Raw genomic sequence first — 11,286 nt, 5'->3', positions numbered from 1 at the left:
TCGTACCCCACATCGCCATATATCCTTTGTGCTGCTGTACCGAGTCTGAAGACTCCTGCTGGCCCGTCCTCGCCTTCCTCTTTGCCATCCAAAGATGATATGCTGACTTGACATTAAAGACACCATTCTTCGTATAATTCCAAGCCTGATAGTCTCGGTTCTGGGCCCTCCCACTGCTATTTGCATGATATCATGAACATCAGATTCTGTAAACATAGTTGCAAGCTTATTTAAATCCCAAGCCGCACCACTCTGATTGAGAAGATCAGCCACCTTTGTCACACCGTGAACATAAACCTGACCCAGTGGTCTCAAACAGCCTTCCCTTGGAATCCAATTGTCATGGTGGATATTGATCCTCGAGCCGTCACCCACCCTCTACACTAGCCCCTCCCGGAGAAGGTCCCTCCCATACAATATGCTTCTGAACGTGTATGATGAGTTGGATGAGCAAGTAGCACTCAAGATCGTGTCATCTTTGAAATATCTAGCCTTCAACACCCTAGCACAAAGAGAGGATGGAGTAGTGAGGATCCTCCATGCTTGCTTGGCCAAAAGTGCTAGGTTGAAGCCCTCCGGATTTCTGAACCCAAGGACCCCTTCCCTCTTCGAATTGCACATCCTCTCCCATGAGATCCAATGCACTTTTCTTTCACCATTCATTGCCCCCACCAGAATTTTGAAGAGATGGATGTCAGGTTCCGGTATATCTTCTTTGTGAGGTGAAAGCAACTCATCGTAAAAGTTGGTGTTGATTGTAATCCCGATTTAACAAGAACTTCTCTGGCAGCCTTGGACAGACCCTGCCCTTTCCACCCTGTCACCTTACCCTTAGAGCTCTCGGTGACATACGTAAAAGTACCATCCTTCGATCTCCCAACCAGTGTTGGCAGACCGAGGTATCTTTCACTTAGCGCCTCACTATCAATGCCAACCGCCTCCTTGAGCTCATTTTTGATCACATCGTTGCATCCCTTCCCAAAGAAAAAGGAGGACTTTTGCATATTCACCCGCTACCCCGAGGCCTCCTCGTATGTCAACAAAATTTCCTTAAGCGCAGTCATGCTGTCGGCTGAGCCCTCAAGAAAAACAATGCTGTCATCGGCGGACAGCAAATGAGTAACGTGGGGGACAGTGCCCCCGAACGAAACTCCCTTGATCCTCTGTTCCTCCTATGCTCTCTTCAACAAGGCCGATAACCCCTCAACACAAAAAAAGGAATAAATACGTTGAGAGCGGGTCGCCTTGTCTTAATCCACACGAGGGTGTGAACCTCCTAGAGCATCCCCCATTAAGCTTAACAGAGAAACGAGCTGATGTAACACATCCCATAATCATGGCAATCCACACTTGATCAAAACCAAACTGAGCCATCATCCTTTCCAGAAAAATCCACTCTACCCTGTCATAGGCTTTCATCATATCGAGCTTTACCGCACATAAGCACTTCCTCCTCTTTCTAGTCTGAATGGCATGGACACATTCATAGGCTACTAACATATTGTCCGTAATGAGACGGCCTGGAACAAATGCACTCTGCTCTTCTGATATTAGCACTGGAAGGATGACTTTCAATCTGTTCGCGAGCACCTTTGTAGCTATCTTGTACAGCACGTTGCACAAACTAATAGGTCGAAACTGAAAAGCAGCTCTGGTGCACTCACCTTAGGTATCATCACAATAATAGTATCATTAAATGATTCCGGGGTTGTCTCACCGTTGAGAAACGCCCGAACAGCCGTACACACATCTTGCCCCACCAACGACCAGTGCCGTTGATAGAAAAGCGCCGGCAGTCCATCAGGTCCCGGCGACTTGGTCGGCCCCATCTGGAACAACGCCGCTCTAATTTCCTCATCCGTAATCGGCGCAGTCAGTTTTACATTCATGTCAGCCGTCACTTGAGCCTCAATATGCTGCAGCAGCGCCTCCGCACAAACCGAGTCTTCGGACGTAAACAGATGCTCATAGAAGCTCGCTGCCATCTCCCGCATGTCATCATCCACCATACACTTTGTGCCATCCTCTCTTAACAGCGCCTTCACCGTATTCTTACGCTTCCTGTGTGATGCACGGTTTTGGAAGTACTTGGTGTTTTGGTCTCCTGCAACTAACCAATCCACCCTCAACCGCTGTCGGTACAGGATCTCTTCCCTCTCAAACATCTCCTTTAACTGATCCTCAATACCCCGCACCTCCTGCTGATAGCCCGTCGACAAGGCCCTAGTTTTTGCATCCACCAACTGAGTCTTGAGCGCAGCGATCTGCCTTCTTATTGATCCGAACACCTCCCGGATCCACCTTTGCATGCTGCCCGCTACCTAACCCAGTTTGCTCCAAACATCCTCAAGATTCCTCCCTCCAGCGCCCGCCGCTTCCCACGCTTCCTGCACCATTTGCTCGTAGTTCTCATGCCTTGTCCATGCTTCTTCAAACCAAAAGGGTCGGTCACCACCCCGGGGGGCAAATGGAGCAGTCTCCATGGCCCTCACCAGTAGAGCCTGGTGGTCCGACTCCTCCGTCATGATGTGTTGCACGGACGTTTCTGGATACATCTGTAGGAACCCATCATTGCATGTTGCCCTATCCAGCCTGACCTGAATGTTTTCACTCCCATCTCTTTTGTTATCCCATGTATACGGGTATCCATTGAACCCCAGGTCCACCAAGCCGTAGTCGGCTAGGCAGTCCCTAAAATCCTCCATACGAGAGAAGGGCCTTTGGTTACCCCCAATCTGGTCAGCATGGAATAACGCTTCATTAAAATCACCTACACAAATCCAAGGGAGATCATCTTGTCCTCTCAGATACCTTAAAGCATCGCACAATTTCTTCCATCTTTCTGTGTTTGGTTCCCCATAGAATCCAGTGATCCTAGAGGTCTTGCCATCACATACAAACTCAGCATCAATGAAATATTGACTCCATGGTCTCACTGTAGCTTGGACATGATCTCTCCACCACGTGGCCAGTCCACCACTCCTTCCGGTTCAATCCACAGCCACCCCATGTCTAAACCCCAAACTCCATTTCAGCCTATCCATCCCTCTCGCCTTCTTCTTCGTTTCACATAAGAACACCACCGTTGGGTTGTAGGACCTAATCAGGTCTCGTAATTCGCCAACCGTCGAGTCCAACCCCAGTCCTTGACAGTTCCAGGCTAGAATGTTCATTGCTCCTGGTGGCCCTGGTTAACAGGGTCCGCCATTGCTCCATTTTGTATAAACGCATGTCTGGTTCGTATAAAACTGAGGAAAGCACCATACGTGCACAATCGAGCCATGTTTTTCGACCACTTTGATGTAGCCCACAACTTGTAGTACCAAAGTGAACATTCATGCCAACTTGTGACACCAGCAGTGTAATTGACTCATTATTTCCTTGATGGCACACGCAGGCGAGCTGACTCGTACGTCCCAAAGTAAAGCACTTTCTGCGCTTACGTTGCAGTCAGTTCTTCCCTCCGCCTCGGCCGTGCTGCGCTCCGTTTCAGCCCGCCTGGCCAGTACACGGGTGCGTGACGCACGTCGCTTCTCCCGGCCGCTCTGTGAGGCAACGCTTGCTACTGTAGTGTTGCGGCCGGTTCCTCTGTTTTCACGTGTTCCTCTTTGCTGAACTACACTCCGCTTCAACCGCACTTCCGGGTTGCAACACCTGCTGCTCTTGCGTAGCGGCATGTTCCTCTGTTTTGCTATGCTCTGTGCGGTGCTGCATTGCAGCTGCCTCCTCTGTTTCGACATTCTCTGCTTTGGCTCAAGTAAGCACCTCAGTTTCTCCGTGCTTCGCCAGTGCACGGGCGCGCCACCTTTCTCGGTGTTGCTGCCTCCGGGGAGTTGCCCACATGTGTCGCAACCCACCGCGTTAACATTCAGGGTCTCATCCTGAGTAAGCTTCCTCATTTTCTGGGAGAAAATTGTTGAACCGAATGGACCATCGTCAACATCTACCTCATCGTCATCATCTTGCTCATCCTCGTCATTCTGGCTGTCATCATCATCCGATCTGTCCTAATCTTCATGGCTTCCATTGTCATCTTGGTTGTGTCCATCATCCTGTTGATACTGGCTATCATCATGATGGTGGTCATCCCCAACGCTGCAGAAATACATTGGCCTATACTTATTGACCTCTTCATTCACGGAAAATGATATGTACTCTCCTCCGATGAAATTATTCTGTGCAATGTACTACTCCCATCCATCGCCATATATGATGGTTCTATCCTTCCGTTTATGCACATCCAGTTCGAATGTGCGCCCCATATCATCTGCAAAGTACATATCGTTACCGCATAAATTGTTGAAGTAAACCCTTATGTTGCATGGGATACACTATGCAGCAGGTCATCATTAACAACAAAGTCAGTACAATAATTATACAAATGGTTTGAACAGAATACCAGTTGTGGTTAAAGACTGTTACCACTAATTTTTTAAATCCGTTTGTCAAGAAGAGTCCGAAATCTACAGCAGTATCCATATTGTCCATACATGGACATTTGCAGATATGGCAGATTTTACGCCGCATGGTCCCTTATAATCATTATGAAGCACTTATTAATTATAATTTCGAGATGAGGAAGTGACTAAGAAGGCTTCGAGAAAATTTGGCATGACGTTTACTGAATATTGAACATATTTTGAGTACCAGAAATTTGATGAAACAAAAGCTAATCAGCATTTCATCAAAACGTTGGCACTCATTTTCAAAACCCATGCATTTGTCATATGTAAATTCAGCATGAACTTTACTTACAAAGCTAAACAATATTTTCATAACAAAAGAAATTCGGCATGAACTTTGCTTACATAGTTGACGTAAGGAGTGACAGAAATTTGGCAAAACGGAAATGAATCGATGTTTCGCAACAACTTTGTCACTCTTTTTAGCCACTTGTCATATTTAGCAATGTTCCAAATATTCAGACAGCTACTGCCCCTGCTGATGTGCTACTCGCTCGCTTATATGATGTAGAACTAGTTAATCTAGAAATTTGTAAGATGCAAATTCTAAACCCTAGAGAAAAATTTAGTCATGGAGTTGTAGTATACCGTTCGCCGCTTTTCCGGCTGTGGGCCTGACGACGGTCGAGGCGGACGGCACCGTCGGAGGTCAAGGAAGACGACGACGGCGGTGGTCGAGGGCGGCAGTCGAGGCGGAGGACGGGTGCTGCGCGCGACCTGTGGCAGATGACGGCGGCGGCGGTCCAGGCGGCGGTCAGGGCGGATGATGGTTGAGGCGGTCGAGGCGGAAGACGGGTTATGCATGCGGTCAAGGGAAGATGACGCAACTGAGAGCAGATCCGGCGGTAATTACGGCGTCGGACGCATGGAATGCGCCGCCGGGCTCGTCCGAGGGACTGGGACGGCGGCGGTTGAGGCACACGACAGCGAGTAAGGGGACGAGGGAGAGGAAATGGTAGAGAGAAAGACAAAACAAGGAAAATGAGTGGTTTGGGGACGGTTGCTGCAGACACGTGCACCTGCCACAACATTCAAACCAGAAAAAACTCATACGCCCTCCTTCCCAATAGATTAGGCATATTAGGATTTAGCACGAATATTAGCACATCGGTCGTTACATGAGGCAACTCCGCCTATGTTGTCTCAACATAGCCGGTCCCAAGCCCGGGTAAAGGAGGAGGGTTGTGATAGGTTTGGCGAGCCAACGTAAAAACTCAGCCACTCTTATGGAGATGAAACCCAAAAGATTTTCGTTGGGGCGTAACCCTCTCAGCGACGCGCCATATCAGAACCCGGGTGTGGTGGAAAATGGGCAAGGGTCGGGCCGTCACCCCCCAAGTGGCGCGCCGTATCTTGATCCGGATACGGTGGCAAGTGAGCGAGGATCAGGTCGTCGCATCCTTAGTGGCGCGCTACATCGATGCCCGGATGTAGTGAAAAATGAACAAGGGTCTTCGCATTTGACTCGATGAGTGCGAAGGGTAAGGAAGCTAGCCGAGCCAAGGAGGATTCACTTAGGTAGCTGGAACGTAGCGTCTCTGACAGGGAAGCTTCGGGAGCTAGTTGATGCAGCAGTGAGGAGAGGTGTTGATATCCTTTGCATCCAAGAAACCAAATGGAGAGGACAGAAGGCGAAGGAGGTGGACGATACCGGCTTCAAGCTGTGGTACACGGGGACGGCTGCAAACAGAAATGGCGTAGGCATCTTGATCAACAAGAGCCTCAAGTATGGAGTGGTAGACGTCAGGAGACGTGGGGACTGGATTATCCTGGTCAAGCTGGTAGTTGAGGACTTGGTTCTCAATGTTATCAGCGTGTATGCCCCGCAAGTAGGCCACAATGAGAACACCAAGAGGGAGTTCTGGGAAGGCTTGGAAGACATGGTTAGGAGTGTACCGATTGGTGAGAAGCTCTTCATAGGAGGAGACCTCAATGGCCACGTGGGTACATCTAACACAGGTTTTGAAGGGGCGCATGGGGGCTTTGGCTATGGCATCAGGAATCAAGAAGGAGAAGATGTCTTAAGCTTTGCTCTAGCCTACAACATGATTGTAGCTAACACCCTCTTTAGAAAGAGAGAATCACATCTGGTGACTTTTAGTAGTGGCCAACACTCTAGCCAGATTGATTTCATCCTCTCGAGAAGAGAAGATAGGCGTGCGTGCCTAGACTGTAAGGTGATACCTGGGGAGAGTGTTGTACCCCAGCATAAGTTGGTGGTTGCTGACTTCCGCTTTCAGATTCGTGTCCAGCGGGATAAGCGTGCCAAGGTCGCTAGAACGAAGTGGTGGAAGCTCAAGGGGAGGTAGCTCAGGTGTTCAAGGAGAGGGTAATTAAGGAAGGCCCTTGGAAGGAAGGAGGGGATGCGGACAATGTGTTAATGAAGATGGCGACTTGCATTCGTAAGATGGCCTCGGAGGAGTTTGGAGTGGCTAGGGGAAAGAGAAGCGAAGATAAGGATACCTGGTGGTGGAATGATGATGTCCAGAAGGCGATTAAAGAGAAGAAAGATTGCTTCAGACGCCTATACCTAGATAGGAGTGCAGACAACATAGGGCAGTACAAGATGGCGAAGAAGGCCGCAAAGCGAGCTGTTGGTGAAGCAAGGGGTCGGGCATATGAGGACCTCTACCAACGGTTAGGCACGAAGGAAGGTGAAAGGGACATCTATAAGATGACTAAGATCCGAGAGAGGAAGACGAGGGATATTGGCCAAGTCAAATGCATCAAGGACGGAGCAGGCCAACTCTTGGTGAAGGACGAAGAGATTAAGCATAGATGGCGGGAGTACTTTGACAAGCTGTTCAATGGGGAGAATGAGAGTTCTACCATTGAACTGGACGACTCCTTTGATGAGACCAGCATGCGTTTTGTGTGGCGCATCCAAGAGTCTGAGGTGAAGGAGGCTTTAAAAAGGATGAAAGGAGGCAAGGCGATGGGCCCTGATTGTATCCCCATTGAGGTGTGGAAAGGTCTCGGCGACACAATGATAGTATGGCTAACCAAGCTTTTCAACCTCATTTTTCGGGCAAACAAGATGCCACAAGAATGGAGACGGAGTATATTAGTACCAATCTTCAAGAACAAGGGGGATGTTCAGAGTTGTACTAATTACCGTGGAATTAAGCTGATGAGCCATACAATGAAGCTATGGGAGAGAATCATTGAGCACTGCTTAAGAAGAATGACAAGCGTGACCAAAAATCAGTTTGGTTCCATGCCTGGGAGGTCGACCATGGAAGCCATTTTCTTGGTACGACAACTTATGGAGAGATATAGGGAGCAAAAGAAGGATTTGCATATGGTGTTCATTGACTTGGAGAAGGCCTATTATAAGATACCGCGGAATGTCATGTGGTGGGCCTTGGAGAAACACAAAGTCTCAGCAAAGTACATTACCCTCATCAAGGACGTGTACAATAATGTTGTGACAAGTGTTCGAACAAGTGATGTCGACACCGATGACTTTCCGATTAAGATAGGACTGCATCAGGGGTCAGCTTTGAGCCCTTATCTTTTTGCATTGGTGATGGATGAGGTCACAAGGAGTATACAAGGAGATATCCCATGGTGTATGCTCTTTGCGGATGATGTGGTGCTAGTTGACGATAGTCGGACGGGGGTAAATAGGAAGTTAGAGTTATGGAGACAAACCTTGGAATCGAAAGGGTTTAGGCTTAGTAGAACTAAAACCGAGTACATGATGTGCAGTTTCAGTACTACTAGGTGTGAGGAGGAGGAGGTTAGCCTTGATGGCCAGGTGGTACCTCGGAAGGACACCTTTCGGTATTTGGCGGTTCCTGAACGGTTTTGGGAACCTTCTAGAAGGTTCTTGAACCGGGTTTTCACTGGTTTTTTCTGTTTGCTTTTGCTTTGTTATTTTTCATGTTTTTTTCTTTTTCTTTCTTCGTTTTTCTGTTTCTTTATTTCATCTTTCAATTCCTTTTTCTTCTCTTTTTTTCTTTTTGTTCACATTTCAAATTATGTTTGGGAGTTTCAAAAAATCTTCCCATTTCAAATTCGCGCCTCCAAATTTGTTCTCCATTTCAAAATTTATTCTCAACATTCAAAAATTGTTCGTGCTTTAAAAAATCGTTCGCGCTTCTAAATTTGTTCTCAACATTCAAAAATTGTTCGTGCTTTCAAAAATTGTTCGAGCTTCCAAATTTGTTCTCCATTTCAAAATTTGTTCTCAACATTCAAAAATTGTTCGTGCTTTCAAAAATTGGTCGACCTTCCAAATTTGTTCTCCATTTCAAAATTTGTTCTCAACATTCAAAAATTGTTGGTGCTTTAAAAAATTGGTCGAGCTTCCAAATTTGTTCTCCATTTCAAAATTTGTTCTCAACATTCAAAAATTGTTCGTGCTTTAAAAAATTGTTTGCATCGTTTCAGAAACTGTTCACCTATTAATGGTTTATTCACAAAACAAAAATCATTTTGTTTCAAAAAAAGTTCCCATTTCCAAAATTTGTTCACAAATACAAAAACTGTTCACATGTTTAAATTTTGTTTGCAAATGCAAAAATGTATGGAAATTTAAAAAAATGTTCCAAATGTTGTTCACAAATTCAAAGCTGTTCAGGAGTTTCAAAATTTTGTTCGCATTTACGAAAATTGGTCACATTTTCATAAAATATGTTCTGAATTTGAATTTTTGTTTGAATTTTGCAAAAAGGTTTAGAATTTCATATCTTTTCATTTAAGAATGTTCGAAATTTATAAATTTGTTTGTGTTTTCAAAAAAGTTTGGAGGTTCAAATTCCGTATGTTTTTTGTTCAGAATTTCAATTTTTGTTCTCGTTTTTCAAAATTTGTTCCAATTGTTTCAAAGATTGTTTCGTGCTTTCAAAAAAATACTCGCATTTCCAAAAGGAATAGGAATTTAATAAATTGTATGTGTTTCTTAATTTCTTTGAGTAATGTTGAGTTACGCTGCTTCTCGTTTGTTATTTATACTTTGCCGCTACCCATGTTTCACAACCAGTTAGTCAGCTCGACTGGCAGCGATGCTCCGTGTTCTGCAGCAGCACTCCGGATCGAATCCTGGCTCGCACACATTTTCTTTTTGGAGTTTTTGCGCCTGACGGTTTGAAACAAAATGGCCGGCCCAATCGGGCAAGGTCTGTTCGAACTGGCGACTATTTGCCGCAGAATGCGGCAAATAGGATCACCCGAACAGGAGCTCCCTAACATATTGGGAAGGAGGGAGTACGTGCTAGTGCCATTGGGCCGGGCTCTAACCGATCGCTTTGTGTGAAAGCACGCCCCTTTGCCGTAGAATGCGTCAAAATAGGCTTTTTTTTATGTGTTCGTCAAAATAGGTTTCTGATGGAATCATCAAAATAGTTTTTTTTCAGGAAGTCAAACCCTGGAAATCTTCCAATAACACCAGCATCCCATCTGTGGTGTTAGCAGACAGATGAGCTAGGTCGTAAATGGACTAACTAATATGCCCCTCCAATTTGGGCCTCACCCGAACCTCAACATCCTCCCTCAAGCAAACCATTCATGAACCACTAAAAAGCCCATTCTCGGGCAAAATGATTTGCTCGGAGCGTCTACGTTGTCGTCAGTGTGTACATAATAGGGCGGACGCTACGCTTCATCCGATCGCGACCGTCCGATCTATTCCGTGTAACTGTTGGGTAGGGGTCAACGCACCCATCGCTCTCATGGATACTCCCAAACAATGTCGCTGTCATGTCCACTCGCAGTCTCAGTAGCCTGCCGTGGCCAGATCACTCCTTCGGAACGGACCTTGCAGCAGCAGCAGGGGCCCATAGGGACGCGTGGTGTGCTTAGTCAAAGGCTGTTACGGCTGGCACGTGTGACTGTACGAGAAGAGCATCGTCCGATCAAAACTCCATCCCACGGCTCCCAACGAGTTTGATGCGAGCCAAAGTTCAGTTTGCTTAAACAAAGAGTTTTCCCAGAAGATAAACCAAAACCTATTATAATTGCTTTGTGGAGCGGTTTATCGGTTGGGTGCACTTTGCTGTGTCATTGGTGTTGTTGGATTTCTTAAGAAAAATACTCATCCTGTTTCAAAATTTAAGGTGTATTAATTTTTTGAGAAGTCAAACCATTTAACTTTGATCAAATTTGTAGAGAAATTTATCAAAATACATAATATCAAATCGGTATGATTAGATTCATTCATTATGAAATGCATTTTCATAATTTTTGTTCAATATATTGTGGATGTCGATATTTTTTCCTCTGAACTTGGTCAAAGTTAAAAAAAATCGACTTTCCAAAAAAATAATACCACTTATATTCCGAAACTGATGGGATATTTAGTTTGACGGATGAGGAAGATGATGTAGTGTGTTCTGTTTTTTTATTATAACTAGTAGGTTGGCCCTCGCAAATGCAAGGGCATCACCTCTAGTGTCTCGAAAAGGCTTAATATTTATTTTTATCTTTATCTGGATTTTTTCTTTCATTTGCCCCTTCATAGAAAACATGATGTTTTAAACATATATATAAATTCCTAAATGTTGGTGGTCATTTATTTTGTTTTATTTGAAGATCCCCTAGACAACTTATTTTTGCAAAACAAAAATATAAGTTTAACCACCAACATTTCTTATGAAGACTTATTGAACAAAATGTAAAAAAAAATGGAGGAGCAGGCATGACATAAGTGCTGTAGATTTACAATTTGCGAAAAGATCACCATTGCTAATGCGATCTGGGTTTTATTGTTGGTTCGTGGGGGTCTTAAGTGAGTTTATACTTTCCACGCTGTAGAAATCTATCTAATTGTGATTAGCAAACAAATATACATAAATATGAGGGTCCACTTATAGTTTCTTAT

At 45.4% G+C, this 11,286-nt stretch overlaps 1 pseudogene; it reads left to right on the top strand.

Moving 5' to 3' along the window:
* The first annotated feature begins 5,743 nt into the window (after positions 1–5,743).
* Positions 5,744–7,950, top strand: LOC123161256 (uncharacterized; annotated as a pseudogene).
* The last annotated feature ends 3,336 nt before the right edge of the window (positions 7,951–11,286 follow it).

The sequence above is a fragment of the Triticum aestivum genome, chromosome 7B (genome assembly GCF_018294505.1).
Source record: "Triticum aestivum cultivar Chinese Spring chromosome 7B, IWGSC CS RefSeq v2.1, whole genome shotgun sequence".
NCBI classification, from domain to species: Eukaryota; Viridiplantae; Streptophyta; class Magnoliopsida; order Poales; family Poaceae; genus Triticum; species Triticum aestivum.
The sequence above is the reverse complement of the archived record's forward strand: the minus strand, read 5'-3'. Positions and strand labels throughout refer to the sequence as shown.